The sequence below is a fragment of the Camellia sinensis genome, chromosome 1 (genome assembly GCF_055761805.1).
Source record: "Camellia sinensis isolate YWXY chromosome 1, ASM5576180v1, whole genome shotgun sequence".
In the NCBI taxonomy this organism is placed as follows: Eukaryota; Viridiplantae; Streptophyta; class Magnoliopsida; order Ericales; family Theaceae; genus Camellia; species Camellia sinensis.
In genome coordinates this window covers 28,933,028-28,947,793 of record NC_138961.1, presented here as the reverse complement: position 1 = coordinate 28,947,793, position 14,766 = coordinate 28,933,028, and positions in this window count along the sequence as shown.

Below are 14,766 nucleotides of genomic sequence, written 5' to 3'. Positions count from 1 at the left end.
CCGTAGCTCGAATCCAATTGCTCGAATTGGCTCGAAAGAGGGAGAGAAGGGAGGAGAAAGAGTGAGAAAAGAGAGGAGGAAGAATAGAGGAGAAAGAGGGAGAGAGGATCGTCGCTGTTCGCCTCGCCACCGCCACCGCCGTCGCCTCGCTATCGCCGATCGTCGCAGCACTATCGCCGATCGTCGCAGCACCAGCGATCGCCGGCTCTGCCTCGCCTCCGCCCCCCGGCCCCCGCTTCCAGCCCCAAATGTTGGGCCCCCTCCAGTCCCTCCTCCTTCCTCCTTCCTCCTCCTCCTCTCCTCCTCCTCCTCCCTCCCCTGCTTCTGGTTCTGCTTCACCCTCATCTAAAAAACGAGGCCGTTTTTGAATTCGAGCCATTTCGATCCGCTTGATTTCGAGCTACGTATCACTGTCGATAAAATAATTACTCAGTCATGCATCGGATAATTTATTTGCCATTATATTTGGATCAAAAGTGTAATGATTTGGCCACCATACTCCCTAATCCTATCAAACTAAAAGTTAGTGATTTAGGCAACATTTGCAACTTGTTGCTCAATTAGATGCCAATTTTGTCACAATCACAAGGTTGTAAATCAATATGTTATATTATTAAAAGTTACCATATTAATGTCGGTAATTTGGTTCGTAATCTTAGTGGATGCTATTGGGGACCAATCTATTAGCATGATTAGCGTGAGAGGACCATTCAACCTTTATCCCTTTTTAGGACATCATCAAAACATCAGTCTTGAAAAATGAGATTAACTCTTTTAACTCTTATTAGTGACTTGTTTTCCTAACTATAATTCTCAAAATTATGCATTATAAAATTTGACCAACAACTTAAAACCATGGATGGGTGGGTTTTCTTTTTCTTTTCCTTGTTTCTCTCTCTTAGAGAGAGAGAGAGAGTGAGTGAGTGTGGAGTTATCAATATATATGACAAAAATTAATATCAACAAAACCATTTGGATGTAAATGTTTACTCTTTTTTTTTTAATGAAATTTTTATTTTGTCCTATTAACACATGAATTGGTATTCTCAACACAGTAGTAATAAGATTCAATGAAAATTTATACACACACAAAAGAAAACATTTATTTTTTTTCATTTGTTAAAGTAATGATTTACAAATTAACAATACTACCTCCCTTAATTTATCACCCTTAAATGACCCCTAATGATATGGCATTGATGTTAAACCCCACATGATAAAATATTTGACAAATTAAAATTTAATACTTATCAAATACATCATTAAAAATATTTTTTTTAAGTGATAAATAAAATGTCTCAAAAAATTTTCCATACCAAACACTCGAACCATTATTTGCCAATGTTTTGTTGTGATGTGTGGTTTTCAACTCCAATAAATAAACACTAATGTTATATTTTTCCCGTCTTTTTACACTATATTTATATATTATCACATAATCACAATCATTATATATTAGAGAAATGCTCCATCCCCATTTCATCACCCCCAATTTTTTTTTTTGATCGGCAAACAAAAACTTTATTGATGGAAAGGGAAAATTACATCAATAAAGAGGAGCTTGGAGCTAAAGTAAGCTCCAACCTCCTAGTTGGTGAGAAACCAACGCGCAAAACAAAGCGAAAAAAAATCAGAAAAATAAATCAGACAGATCAGTCAGCCAAGAAGTGGAAAAAAAACAACCAAGACTAGGGACGACACACACAGCTAATAGAAACCAAGTGGACAGCAGAGCAAACAGAGCAGCTAGGAGATAACTGCTGCAAAGCAACCAGCAGAATGCCTCAACAAACCCCGTCGCAGTAAGCCCTCCAAACACCAGCAGTGCACAATTCTGTAGAATACAACTGAAACAAGCCGAAGTATACTTCCCAAACACACCAGCAGAACAAGTATACTTCACTGAACCGAGCAACATACAATCAGAGACAGAGCAAAATTTAGCAGGACCTCGCAGAACTGTTGCTTTGAGGCAGTACTGCTGCAACCAAAAGAAAAACTCCAGACCTTCAACCTACTCCTCTCCGACAAAACTTGATTTGTTGAAAGTTATACAAAAAATCATTGACCGAAAAGGGCAGCTTCACATCAGCCGCTCGAATCCACATAGCAGTCCTGGTTTTGATTAAATCACACAGACTAAACAGGTCAGGTTGCACCTCAGAAAACAACACCTCATTCCTGTGTTTCCAAATAGACCACAAGGTAGCAATAGGTATCACATTCCATACGTTTCTCTCAAAGCTATTGCCTGAAAAACCAGCCCAAAATTGTAAAACTCCATCCACTATTGCTGGCATGACCCACTGAGATCTCCACCATAAAAATATATCAGCCCACACCCGCCAAACAAAGGGACACCACAACAAAACATGATTAACCGACTCCGCTTCAGCTTTGCAAAACACACATTGAGTATTAGCAGCAGCCGGAATGACACCAATCCGTTGTAGGTAAGAGGACGTTTTTAACCTTTGCCGCCAAGCCAACCACACGAAAGCTTTTGCTCTAGGGATAGATACGTTCTGCCAAATCATCTTAGAGATTGTACCAAAATCTATAGATTGTAGGCTGTGTTCACACCACCTATACACAGATGATACACTGAAACACCCCGATTTTTCAGCCCCCCAACATAACACATCAACCTTATCAACTCTTAACTCCGGAGTGTTATTTACCAAATTGACCAAACGAACCACCTCTTCCTTCTCCCAATCTCGGAGCATTCTATTGAAGCTTACCTCCCAGTCATGTAAGCTCCTTCTTAGTTCAACCACCTGTTTAATTGTTTTCAGCTTATCAGGAGAGATACGACATAATCGAGGAAACTCATCCTTTAAACATCTAACAGTAGCCCACTTATCCTCCCAAAACAAAGTTCTATCCCCATTGCCCACCATTATGCAAGTATTCCTAACAAAGAAACTGTGCAAAGCAGGGGTGGAAGTTGCCACTGAGATAATATCCTTCCATAACCGGGAGTGCATCTGGGTGGTTTCCGTAGTTGGATACCACTTGCTGCCCTGGATGTTATATTTTCCACACAAAACTCTCTTCCACAACAACTTTTCATCACCGCCAAACCTCCACCACCACTTAAGTAGCAAGCATGCGTTCACATCCCTAAGACTCTTGATGCCTAACCCTCCTTTAATAACACTTTTAGTAACTTCAGACCATTTAACCATGTGAATCTTGCTCTTAATGACAGATCCACCCCATAGAAAAGCAGCTTGAATTTTGTCTAGCTCTTTAGCGACTCCTTCAGGCATCTTAAATAAGGAGAGATAATATACCGGGAGGCTAGATAAAACTGCTTTGATAAGAGTTAGTCGCCCTGCAAGAGCTAAAAACCTTCTTTTCCAACTGGCCAGCTTGACTTTGACTCGATCCACAACAGGCTTCCAAGTCCTTAACCTTCCTGGATTGGCCCCAAGAGGCATCCCAAGATACTTAAATGGAAGCTTTTGACACTTACAATTTAGCCTACCGGCGATTTCCTCCAACCAGGCATCTTGAACTCCAATGCCAGAAATCACACTCTTATGATAATTGATCCGGAGCCCAGACATAACTTCGAAGCATCTAAGAATCCTCTTAATATTCACCACTGCCTCCCATTCTGCCTCACAAAATATAATAGAATCATCCGCAAATTGAAGATGGGACACTGACACCTCGTTCGCCCCAAGAACAGCACCCTTGAATAGATTTAACTCCCTAGCCCTGGTCAACAAGATGTTAAGGCCCTCAGCTACCATATTAAAAAGGAAATGGGAGAGAGGATCCCCTTGTCTAAGGCCTCGAGATGGGCTAAACTCCGATGTGGGGGAACCATTCACAAGAACTGAGACTCGAGTATTCGATATACACTCCTGCACCCAAGTCAGCCATTTTTCTCCAAAGCCAAAATTCTTCATCATAGATAGCAGAAATGACCAATTAACTGAGTCATAAGCCTTTTGGAAATCAAGTTTCAGTATAATACCACGCTTTTTAGTCTTCTTCCACCAGTCAACAATTTCATTGGAAATTAAGATCCCATCTAGGATACTTCTACCACCCACAAACGCTGACTGTTCTTCACTAATAATTCTAGCCATCACCATCTTTAACCGGTTAGCCAAAACCTTAGAGAGAATCTTGTAGACAGACCCGATTAAACTGATCGGTCGGTAATCCCCAAAACTAATAGGATTGTCCCTTTTAGGCACTAAAGTAATGAAAGAACTGTTAATCCCACCCACCAATTTCCCATACCGATGAAAGTCCTGCATAAACTGGATTACCTCTTTCTTCACAACCTTCCAACATTTCTGAAAAAACAACATATTAAATCCATCCGGCCCCGGAGTTTTATTACCATCACAACTTCTCACTGCTGCCCAAATTTCTGCCTCAGAAAATTCGGCCTCAATGTGTTCCACTGCTGCTATGCTACCAATAGATTTGAAACTTCCCACCAATTTTGGCCTTGAACTCCACACTTCCATGAAATGCGCTTTGAAATATTGAAACACTTCATGCTTCACTCGAACTGGCTCATCATATACAATTCCATCAAATTTCAAAGAGCCAATTACATTTCTATTCTGTCTGCAGCTTGCCATAACGTGAAAAAATCTGGTATTTTTATCCCCTTTGAGCGCCCAATTTTGCCTTGATTTTTGAAGCCAAATCCATTCTTGCATTTTACTTAATTTCCACACCTCGTCTCTAATTTCCCTTCTACTCGACTCCTCCCCATTAGATAGCTCTCTAGTTTCAGTTAATAAATCAAATTCATGTAATTAGACACCCCATTTTTGACCGACCTTAAGACTCAGACGTCACCGATTGAGCGCTTGGTGATGTTGCATAATGTGCTTGTTCAGAAGTTTCAGAGTTGCGGCTGTGAGCCCTGCCTCCGGACTTCCGAACCCTCTTCTGTACCTTGTCTCGGTTTGCGAACCAGACTCGGTTTTCTCTGTTTCTTTTCCTAAGGGAAGGGAGAGGTCCCGTAGACCGTCTCTCAATGTCCGTAGGCTACATTTGGTGGCCGTAGGCCATTTTGCCCATTTCGGAGTCCGGTTCCCGGTTTTCGGGACCGTTGGCCGTGTGCCTCGGTTCGGGACCGCTTAACCATCTCCTATTGCTCTGATTTTTGGCATACTTCCTATTTCATCCCTTTTGAGGGACACTGGGGTCTGAGAAACCCACTTCGTGGCCGAATGCCACTTTCGGTGCTTAACAGCCCAGTTTTCGGGGCCCCGAACTGCGTGTTTTGGCCCCCAAACATTCGTTTTGCATCGGTTTTCGTTCATTTTTGGCAGGTACCTCTGTTTTATCACAGGGAAGGTCACTGAAGGGTGGGAGGCCAGCAATTGTTGCAGCAGCCAGTTATCTCTCCTCCGGAGCCTCCTGGCGCCCGTTTTTCCAACTTCCGGGCTAATGTTGAACACCCTAGGGTTAGTGTTGCCAACTTTCAACCACATATCTGTGATCTACACACCTGGGAGGCCCCTAAAAGTTGGTGGCCGGCCATTAAGGTTACCTGACCCTTTTGACCCCTTTCTTCCGGGCTAATGTTGAACCCCTTGGACCTTTTTTCTTGAACTTTGAACCACATATCTGTGATCTACACACATGAGAGGCCCCTAAAAGTTCATGGCCGGCCAGTAATTCAACTTGACCCTTTTGAACCCCTCTTTCCGAGCTAGTGTTCAACCCCTTAGACCCACTTTCTTGGAATTTTAACCACATGGCTGTGTTGTACACACATGGGGGTACCTCCCCAGTAGCTGGCCGGCCAGAAAATCTCATTGAACCTTTTGACCCCTAGCCGGCCGGCTAGGGGGTGTGGCCGGCCGGCCACCTCCAGCAAAAGTGAGAGGCCGGCCGTGTTCCTTGCACTGTGCACTTTACAGCTGTTGGGCAATATCCCCCAGACAAGATATTTATCCGGAGGATATTTTGTGGGGGAATTTTGCTCTCCTTTTCCCCCACCTTTACACCCCCTTTTGAACCCTTATAACCAGCTGGTGGCCTCCTTTGTTGGGGTTAGAAAACTTCATCTTCAAGCTCCCATATAGAACTTCATCTCCATACCTCTCAATTCTTCAAAAAACCCTAAGCCCCTAACCATCATTCCTTCTACACCACCAAGCTCTACCACCACCATCTCATTTCCAGCAACAAGGAAGGTTTCTCAAAGGTCAAAGAAGCTGCAAATCCATCCAAGAAGCAACAAAAGCTTGAGTCTTCAAGGGTAAGTAACACTTTTACCCTTTTGACCCTTTTTCTTGATCTATTTCTAAGCCCCACTTTCTTTTTGTTTCAAGCTCCGGCCCTAACTGAAAAGGGCCCTCTTTTGAGCTCATCTTCACTTTTCATTAAGGGCTCAACCCTGTTTGAGCCCTCTATAATACACTTGCTTCATTGATCCTCTTGTATGTCATAATTTTGCATGCTATTTTTGACCCATGAGAAATTTATTTTCGAACATGTTGTAAACTGATATGAGGCTTATTTTGAGCCCCTCTTCAACATTGAAGAAGGGCTCAACACCATTTGGGACTTCCATGTTGTACCTACCTTTATACTCCTCTTTTCTTCCCCATTCTTGCATGCAATGGCAGCCTATCATACTTTTGTTTTTGGCCATTTTACAGTTCTGAAAAAGTTCTTATTTTGATCCATACTTCATGTTTCCTTTAGGTCCTTTCATGGTTTGGGGCTTCCATAGGTCACTTCATGTTATATCCCTCTTTTATTCCCCATTCTTGCATGTTTAGTTAACCTACCATGCTTTTGTTTTTGGCCATTTTACAGTTCTATAAAAGTGCTTATTTTGGTCCATTCTACATGTTTTATCAAGGTTCTTTGGCTGTTTGGTGATTATTTTGTATACTTCATGTTGTAGCCACTTTTGAGCCTAATTTTGTATCACATTTTTAGCATGTTTGTATACTGATTTGAGGTCTGCCATATACTGTAAATGTTCATATTTTTGGTCCCTCTTCAATGTTGTAGAAGGAAATTTTTCAGTTTGAGTTTTGTTTATATCACTTGCTTCATTACCCCTCTTTTGACCCCTATTCTTGCATGCTATTTTTGCCATACCTATACTTGCTGTTTGGCCATGTTTATAACTGTGAAAGTGCGTCTTTTTGGACTGTCTAGCATCTGTCTTTGCATTGCATGTCCATATTGTGCATGTTTAGCATAGCCATAGGCCATTTCGGGTGCCTAAATTCGCATTTCGGGACATTTCCTTGCATTTCATGTCATTTCGCTTCATTTCGGGACTGTTTTCCCCCATATTTTAATGCTGAAATTCCATTAGTATGCTTGCATATCATTTCCATGCCATTTCATTGCATTTTGTCATCACCTCGGTTTGCGTGCCCGTGTGCACGCATTTCGAGGCACTTCTTTTTTATCCGCCGGCATCCTATGTGAGTGTGGCTGACGCTCACTCACGTTGGTATAAGCCCATTTGTCATTTCCATGCCATTTCATTGCATTTTGTCATCACCTCGGTTTGCGTGCCCGTGTGCACGCATTTCGAGGCACTTCTTTTTTATCCGCCGGCATCCTATGTGAGTGTGGCTGAGGCTCACTCACGTTGGTATAAGCCCATTTGTCATTTCTATGCCATTTCATTGCATTTTGTCATCACCTCGGTTTGCGTACCCGTGTGCACGCATTTCGAGGCACTTCTTTTTTATCCGCCGGCATCCCATGTGAGTGTGGCTGAGGCTCACTCATGTTGGTATAAGTCCATATCATGTTTCCGTATCATTTCATCACATTCTGTCATTACCTCGGTTTGCGTGCCCGTGTGTACGCATTTCGAGACACATATCATCGCCTCGGTTTGCGTGCCCACATGCACGTATTTTGAGACACATATCATCGCCTCAGTTTGCGTGCTCGCGTGCACGTATTTCGAGACACATATCATCACCTCGGTTTGCGTACCCGCATGCACGTATTTCGAGACACATATCATTGCCTCGGTTTGCATGCCCGCGTGCACGTATTTCGAGACACATGTCATTTTCTCGGTTTGCATGCCCGAGTGCACACATTTCGAGGCACCTCATTTTCATAGCATTGTGTATGTTAGGATTGTATCTTAGTTGCATTTCATGCATGTCATGCATATTGCATTGTGTCCGGAATAGGAGTTAGCCCGGGCACGGGAAACGAGGTACATTTCGTACTCCGAGTGACGGAATGTGTCTCAATTACCCAGTCACCGACATTCCGGATTATCCATGATGGAGTTAGGTTTTAGCTGTAGTTTCATATGCATTCATTCTATATTGAGTTGTGCATTTCGACTCCTCGGCCATCATGCCTCGGTATGCGTGATTGGTGGCACGAGATTCCAGACATGCATATATCTGTGCAAATACATTGCTATGCCCCTTTCCTGCTCTCTGTTGCAGCAAAATCAGGAATCAACAACTTTTTGGGGCTTGGCACGCATTTTAAGAACAGGTGTAAACAGAGGCTAATTGGGGCATTCCGGTGGATTTCCGCGCAAGACGATCCGGACATGCATCATCCATCAGAAGCAAGGCGGTCCCTGGCTTGCACGACAGTTTTATTTGATTTCTTAGTTAATTCATTAATTAATTAGGATTTTCTGTAATATTTCGGACTGTAATATTCTTTCATTTGGGACTGTATTATTTATTCGGACCCTCTGCGCGAGGGCATAATTGTAATAAGTGTGCGTGAGTGTGATGTATGTCTTCCAACCCCACGTCTTTCTCCCTTTTATTTATCCGCTTATGATGGTTAGATTAGGGCATGTTTAAATTAGCATACAGTATGACAGCATGTTTGCATCATTCATCTGTATTGCATGCACCGGGCTCGGCCCATCATACTAACTGTATTGTACTTTCAATTCCAAATTGAATACATGATAGTTGTAGCATTTCATATGCCATCTTAGAATAGCCGAGCCTGCTATAGTTGCATTTTGCATGTGTTGCATTGGGCATTTTTGTATAATTAGGATCATGCATGATTTCTAATGAGTTTCTATTTTGGCTTGGAGTACTCGGTAAGCTTTATGCTTTAGCATCCTTGCATGCGTGTGAGTGCTGCCATGATAGCATGCTTACCATGAGGCTAAATGCTTATGTGATATAACTGCCTGAATGCCTGTGGGTGAAGGTTGGGTTATCTGAATTGGGATAAATCATCAAATGTTTCAAGTCTACCTGCGGGTAGCAAACCATTTTCAAAAACAAACATGAAATGTTTTATTCCAATCTGGGCGACCCGGTCTATACTTATATGCTGTGAGCATCACATAGTAACCTAGGCTAATAACCGGAATAAGAACTCACAATGTTTTCCAAAAATTGATATCATGGTTAGTAGAGGCCGGTCTATGACCGGGCGAGCGGGGGTGCTCACGAAGTGACCTTCCCCAATCGTACCCAAGTTCCCGAGCCGAGGCAACTTTGGTGATGACGGACACGTAGCCTTTTGGCACCGAGTCAGGGTTTCCTAAATTTCCCAAAATAAAATATTTAGGTGGCGACTCTGTATCTGGCAAAGCAGTCCATGTTTGGCACTACTTTTTCAAAAATCTGTTTCTCAAAACGATTTGCCGGATTTGGACTCTTTGGTTCAGATTAGGAACCGTGACATTTAAGAGTCCGAGCTGTAGTAACCCCAAATGAACAGAACGGGACCTAACCCTCCCGGGGCGTTCGGGGGACGTCTACAGTTTCTGGCGACTCTGCTGGGGATTTAGAGAATTTGACTCGAACTCATGATATCTATTTTTGAATACACTTGTGTGTTTCTTTGCATTGCATTTGCATTGGTGCGCCTAGGACACCGTGTTTGCCATCTGCTATTCCTGAACGGTTTGCCGGAGGCTTGTCTTGTCAAGGCATGACCATAAGGCTGACCGGTTGTGGGCTCTGCCAGTATGGGAACACAAACCCCGGTTTTACCGGGGCACCCTCTTTGACCATTCGACCTAGTGCATATTCGGATCCATAGTGACCATTCCAAATTAGGACAGGATGCTTACCCGTTTATAGGTTGTTTGAAACCGCTGTGTGCGTAATGAAATTCTAGCTCCTGACACAATAGGACAGGGAAATCCTACCCCAACATAGGGGTGTTTTGGCTCTCACTTATCTGTTATGTGCTTTAGAGTGCGTCTCTACAGGAATGCATGTATCAGTATATGAGTTCAGTATCAAGCCTACGGGCATCAGTTCGGTATTTTCAGTATCAAGCCTGCGGGCATCAGATCAGTATATGAGTCTGAACATCAAGCCTGCGGGCATCAGTTCGGTATTTTCAGTATCAAGCCTGCGGGCATCAGATCAGTATTATGGGTATTAGGCCTGCGGGCATCAGCTAGTATTTGAGAATCAGCTATCTGCGGGTATCAGATTCTGTTTTAGGGGACAGTGATACGGGGATAATAATCAGTGTTTGAGGACAGTGTGTTATTCAGCTTATTGACTGTGTGTTGATTATGCCCGACTGTGTGTCTTGCATTTTATTTTAAGCTGTTATGTTGTCCGTTTATCTGTTTATTTATTTCCTTTTCGCTTTATTTATCTTTTGCTAGGTCAGTTTTAGCACGATTGCTTCCAACCCAACAGGCATTCCCCAAGCACCTTGGACACGAGGTCGTCGACTCCACCGATCTAAGGATCTAATCGACGGACAGCCAGTGTTCCATTCTCTACCCCCTGTTACCAAAAGGAAGCCGAAAAGGCGCAGTGCGTCAGAACAGAGGTTGTCAGAGCAGTGGGTTATTTCATCAGAGGACTATAGGACTGAGGTCTCAATTACTGCTGTAGAACTAGACATACCAGTTAGACAGATGGATCAACAGAATACATCAGGAATGGAGGCTTTGATGGGCCAGATGCAGGAGAGCATGAGACAGATGCATGATGATGCCACCCGTCAATCGGAGTTTTCCAAACAGCAGGCCACGATCATGGCCCAACAGGCCGAACTAATCACCAGGCTGCAACAGCAGAATACAGCATCTGCTTCACAACAAATCCCTCCTCCGGCAGGGGCTCCGTTACCTGAGCAGGCACCTACTGTTCAGAACGCTCCCCCAAATGCCCAGAATACCCTACCGCATGTCCAAAATGTACAAGAGGACACGAATCTTCCAACGGGGCCAGCTCCGCCCCCGCTTCTACCACAACTGTCCAAGGTCCATACATCCAATCACCCGGACTCTCCATTCGAGGTCGAGGTTGATCATACAGCTCTGAAATTGAGCAAACTGGAGAAACTCTTCAAGAAATCCCAATGGGTCAAGGCTATGCCGGATATCGGAGATGGATATACCGAGGAGGCCGTAACACTCCCTGATAGGTTCAAAATGCCACAAATCGACCGTTTTGACGGGACCGGCGACCCCATGGTCCATATCCGATTGTTTGCGGATGTCTTACGGCCAATGGGCCTTACACGACCACAGAAGCTCTCACTATTCGGCCGAACCCTGTCGGGTGTGGCCTCCCATTGGTACGCAAGATTACAAGATGAAGTGAAGAAGAATTGGGATGAGATGGCTGAGGCCTTCATCACACAATATTCATACAACACTCAGATCGAGATCACAACTCGTGATCTCGAAACGACAAGGCAAGAACCCAAGGAATCTTTTTCGGACTTTGTGATCCGGTGGAGGGCAAAGGCGTCAACAATGACTTTAAGGCCCACAGACAAAGATCAAATCCGGATGATTGTGCACAATCTCCACCCAAAACTGATGCTGAGAATGATTGTAGTCCCCTTCCCTACTTTCACAGATTTACATGATATGGGGGTGCAAATCGAAGACGCAATGAAATAAGGTCTGTTTGACCACGACAGGGAACAACCGAGGAGGACCTTTAACCGTAACAACAATGCGGCCCGAGTGGCGCTGCAAATACGAGAGCCTCGGAAGTTGGTATGGTCACCACCACTCCCCCTCCCCCTCCAAGGCCCATGATTGCCACACCCTTCTCCGGCGCGTCCGGAAGCAACACACAAGCCACCAACAGATTCCAACCGCGAGGCCAAAGAACCTTTACCCCACTATATATGCCTCTGACCAAAGTTCTGGGAATACTGATCAGAAAGAATCATTTAAAACCCCTGGAACCAAAGCCATTACCGAATCCACTCCCCCCCTCATACGACCCATCAAAATACTGTGCATACCACCAACAACACGGTCATGACACCGACCGTTGTTACAGATTGCGTCATGAGATCCAAGATCTTATTGACAAACAAGTGATCGCACTTCCTGATAAACCCAATGTCACCACCAACCCTCTCCCATCACATAACCAAGCTCCTCCTCCCAAAAGAATTAACTTTATCCAGACTGGGGTCGCATCTTACGATCCTAGCATCTATATTACACCCACCCACCTACCCAAGCCGGAGGTGTTCCTCCCCGATTGCACTGATTTCTTGTGCATGGTGGACATCTCCAAAACCCGACCAGAACCGATGGTGGTGACCGTCGAAGACAGAGCAGGGCAGATTTTGGGAAAGAACGAGATTGCTGAATCAGGGACTGGGCAGAATTTTGCTGAGGGAGCCTATGATCCAAGCAAGCACATCCTATCAACGAGCCGAATCGGGCTAGGCGTAGAATTGCCAGAGACAGGAGAGCTATGCATGATCCGGGGGGATGGGTCTGGGCTATGGGCAGATAATCTGACAACCGTCGAGGAGGATTTTGCCAACCTGCAATTTCTCGAGGACCAAGAACTGGGGGATGCGTCGATTAATTGGTATGATTACGAGGGATCAGAGGAGGCCACGGGATGGTTCGAAGATCAACCGGATGTAGTGGGGGAAACCCAACCAGAACAGAGCCTGGCAGGGGTAGAAATATCAGTTGTGGCCGGAATGGCCGAAAACCAAGTAGTATCGCCGGAGAGCGCCGGTGTTAAGAATTCCGCTCGAGATATGGGCATTATGGATATGGGAACTGTTGAACAAACAGCTGTACTGACGCAGCTAGAACAAGGAAAGTTTGAGGAGGCTGAGAGAATTAGAAAAGCTAAAGGCCCTGAGGGGACTGAAAGTGCTGTGTGTACGAAGACAGACAATGCTGCGAGTATATGGACAGAGAGCACTGAGAGTGCGAGTGGACCGAAGCCAGACAGGTGTCTGTTGGTTGCCAGCGGAATGTGGTGGGAAGATGACGACTTGTGTCTTGCCCACACGGATGAAGACTGGGGGAATAACCAGCCGGATGATACTTGGTACCTTGATGAAGTAGACCATATGACAAGAAGTGGGCGGTACTTCAAGCCCCCACATCTGGACCAACCCGAGGCATCCGGGAAGGATAGAGAAGCGGAGAGACAGAAGGAGAAGCAGATTGAAGATGAGGCTGTGTTGAAACAGTTAAAGAAAATACAAGCAGACATCTCCATCTGGGGACTGCTAATGGCATCACGAGTACACAGAGAAGCTGTTCTATCTGCTATGGACAAGTCCAAACTCTCCATAGACACCACGCCTGAACAGCTGGTTGGGCTGGTTTTTCCGGGAGGAGATTCCCCGGCATTAACCTTTTCGAACAAGGAGCTACCGCCTGAGGGCACAAACCATAACAAACCTCTCTATATTTCTGTGGAATGTAGAGATAAGTGGATACCGGTGGTACTTGTTGATACCGGGTCTGCAATTAATGTTTGCCCGACCAGAACGGCATATGCAATCGGTTTGAAGCCCGTGGACTTCGTCCCAACCACCCAAGTAATCAGAGCATACGACAATACCAGCAGAGAAGTGATGGGGACTGTTAAAATTCAAACCAAGGTTGGTCCAGGACAACACAGCATCGAATTTCACATCTTGGACGTTCCCGCAACCTTTAACCTACTTTTGGGGCGACCGTGGTTGCACCAGGTCAAAGCAGTCTCTTCCACTCTACATCAGATACTAAAGTACCCCCACGGGAAAGGGGTAGCGATAGTTTTTGGGAATTCATCAATCCATCCGCCGCCGGAAGTGTCTACACCTGTCTTGGAGATTGAGCACGGCACGGAGGATGTGTTTTTGTCGGGGTTCACCTTGGCCGAGGCTCAAGTGGTGCAGAATGTCATGGCTGCGAATGAGGGCATGTATGTTAGTGCACAATCCATATACCTCATGAACAAGCTAAAGCATACCCCTGGGATGGGATTAGGGAGAAGCGGCCGGAAGGGCGTCTCAGTGCTGGCCGAAGTGGCACACAACCCTCACGCCTTTGGACTGGGATATCTGCCTACCAAAGAGGACTGGGTGAGGAAAGGAAAAGAAATGGCCGGAAGGGCCAGAGCAAAGAAGGCCGGGAAGCCATTTGATTTAATGCACAGGCCCATCTGGGGTACCCTAAATGGACGTTTCGTCCGGGAGGGGGAAGATTTTCCATTCTGCGGCTTCCCGGAGCCATGGCAAAACGCGGAGGGGAAGCGCGTGCCTGGTTTTGAAATATTCTTCGACATACAATTATCTGGGGATGACGTTGCCGAAGCGCAGACAGACCCATCAACTGAGGTTGAGCAATGTGAAGCAGTGGATCCTGAGAGCACAGAGCTTGAAATGGGGGTAGCACTGGCGAGTCTACTATCAGATCCTCCGATCGGCCAAGAGTGCTTGGGGGACAACTCTTCGGTTTCTGTGATTGGAGATGAAATAGCTGCGGGCTTTCCAGCGCCGATCTTGGATGCATCTATCGCACCTTCTCTCATCTGGCAGTATGAAGAAGGC